The sequence below is a fragment of the Lynx rufus genome, unplaced genomic scaffold (assembly GCF_022079265.1).
Source record: "Lynx rufus isolate CCGP_SWC_20201006 ecotype Redwood Valley unplaced genomic scaffold, mLynRuf1.p SCAF_4, whole genome shotgun sequence".
Lineage (NCBI taxonomy): Eukaryota > Metazoa > Chordata > Mammalia > Carnivora > Felidae > Lynx > Lynx rufus.
This window is the reverse complement of record NW_025814856.1, coordinates 170,007,962-170,010,276: the sequence shown is the minus strand read 5'-3', so window position 1 is coordinate 170,010,276 and position 2,315 is coordinate 170,007,962. Positions and strand designations below refer to the sequence as shown.

Genomic DNA, 2,315 nt, shown 5'->3' with positions numbered 1-2,315 from the left:
CTGACAGGTCATGATCTCACAGTTTGTGAGTTCAAGCCCCACATTGGGCTCTGTGCTGACAGCTCAGAGCCTGGAGCCTGGTTTGGATTCTGTGTCTCCCTCCCTCTCTGCCCCTCCCCTGCTCATGCTCTGTCTCTGTCTCTCAGAAATAATAAATAAAACATTTTTTAAAAAAGAAAGAAAAGGGGCGCCTGGGTGGCGCAGTCGGTTAAGCGTCCGACTTCAGCCAGGTCACGATCTCACGGTCCGTGAGTTCGAGCCCCGCGTCGGGCTCTGGGCTGATGGCTCGGAGCCTGGAGCCTGTTTCCGATTCTGTGTCTCCCTCTCTCTCTGCCCCTCCCCCGTTCATGCTCTGTCTCTCTCTGTCCCAAAAATAAATAAACGTTGAAAAAAAAATTTTTAAAAAAAAAAAGAAAGAAAAGATTCCACTCATGTTTTCATGCACACAACGCTCTCAAATCATGTGTTAAGCAGTACCTCAGTGAGCATGTTATTAATAGTCTGTGCTTGTGATATCATGCTTTCCCGTAAATACAAAATTTGTTTAGCAGATGTCGTATTATTGAACCACATACTGTTAGGAACCAGCTTACAGTTTTATGGATCTATCTACTTTGTTCCAGCCATTTACCAGGCTTTTTGCCTTAGAGAAATTTATAACAGATCCCAAAAGCCTTTTCTATTTAATTGTACTCTGGTCTGGGCATATCACTACTACCTTTTTCATTTTCACTTGTTAGCACTTAGGAAGAACATAACACAAAAGGAAGGTGGGAAAGGCAGTCTCAGTGGTACCAATGATATATTTAGGAATTTCTCTGAGTGAGGCACCAAACTAAAACTTTCCATTTCACCATTCACTTAATTCTCGTGGCATCCCCGTGAGGTAGGCATGTTACCGTTTGTCCGATGAGGAGACTGAAGGCCACAAAGGTTAACTGACTTGACTGAATTCACAAAGCCAGGCTGGTGGATAGTCAGATGCCAAAGTTCATTCTCTTAACCACTGTGTCACTCTTTGTAAGCCAAGAACACAGCTGATTCTGGAACAGCTTCAGATTCTGTTGAACATCAGGATAAAGTCACAGCCACAGCATTAGACAAAGTCGTGCACAGCGCACGACCAACCTGGATATGGCCCTTAAGCCCTTCTCCCTCACCCCCCAAGTGAAACCAGACTCACGATAATCCTGTGTGGACTCTGCCCCTTATTTCCCCGCAGCTCCCTTTGCAGCTCACTCCCTGCTTCCATCTCCACCTTGGCTCTCTTTCCGGACTATACTCCTTCATCAGCAAACAGAATGACCGAGAGCTCCCCAGATGCACCATATTCACAGGCTTGGCAAATGTTGTCTCCTCTCTCACACTCTCCCCACCGCATTTGCCGAATAAGGGGCTATAGCGGGAGCGAAAACAGTCTTTCTCTCCTCAGACTTCCTAAAAATAATCATTTTCTACGTAACTCATTGGACGAGCAGTTACCTTTCATATAATCTTTCTTTTATTGTGTTCATTCAATAGATGCCTTCCTAAGTTCACTTGATGACCTGGGAAGTAACAGAGGGCTAGGGATAGAAAGCTACATAAACACTCTCTGGACCTCTAGGAGCTGGTGATTGGTGACTGCTAGGACAAACAAACAGCTGTTAGATAATATGAACCCATGAGAGCTACTGCTAAAAGGCAGTGAGCGAGGAGCTGACAGCTGGCTGTCTGGAAGAAAGGACTGAGGTTGGGAAGGGCACAACTTCCCTTCCTAGGAAGAGAGGCTGGGAAAGAACATCTTGAGGGGAACACAAATATGGGGACACGCACAAAGAGAAGAAGGCTTTGGAGGCTTCTGGGAAATATAGAAATGGTACCTGTAACAGAGCTGTCCAGTAGAAATAGAATGTGAGCCACATAAAACATTATCCAGCAAAAGAAAGAGGTGAAATCAAAGTTAATAACGTACTTAACCTGGGGCGCCTGGGTGGCGCAGTTGGTTAAGCGTCCGACTTCAGTCAGGTCACGATCTCGTGGTCCGGGAGTTCGAGCCCCGCGTCAGGCTCTGGGCTGATGGCTCGGAGCCTGGAGCCTGTTTCCGATTCTGTGTCTCCCTCTCTCTCTGCCCCTCCCCCGTTCATGCTCTGTCTCTCTCTGTCCCAAAAATAAATAAACGTTGAAAAAAAAATTTAAAAAAAAATAAAATAATGTATTTAACCCAATACATACAAAATGCTATCATTTTATCATTTGTATTTAAATGTTATTTTACATTTTTCTTACACTGTCTTCAAAACCCAGTGTATATTTTACACTTACAGCACATGTCC

The 2,315-nt window shown here is 44.9% G+C and overlaps 1 long non-coding RNA gene across 2 annotated transcripts; it reads right to left on the bottom strand.

Annotated features, from left to right (window-relative positions):
* Window positions 1-785: 785 nt before the first annotated feature.
* Window positions 786-1,992, bottom strand: LOC124524392 (uncharacterized). Of its 2 annotated transcripts, none has more exons than XR_006965227.1 (2): window positions 1,955-1,992; window positions 786-1,437 (listed from the first exon to the last, which is right to left on the bottom strand). It is a non-coding gene; the product is annotated as an uncharacterized LOC124524392 (long non-coding RNA). The 2 variants fall into 2 exon arrangements; XR_006965228.1 differs by having other exon boundaries at window positions 1,960-1,991.
* Between the last annotated feature and the right edge of the window lie 323 nt (window positions 1,993-2,315).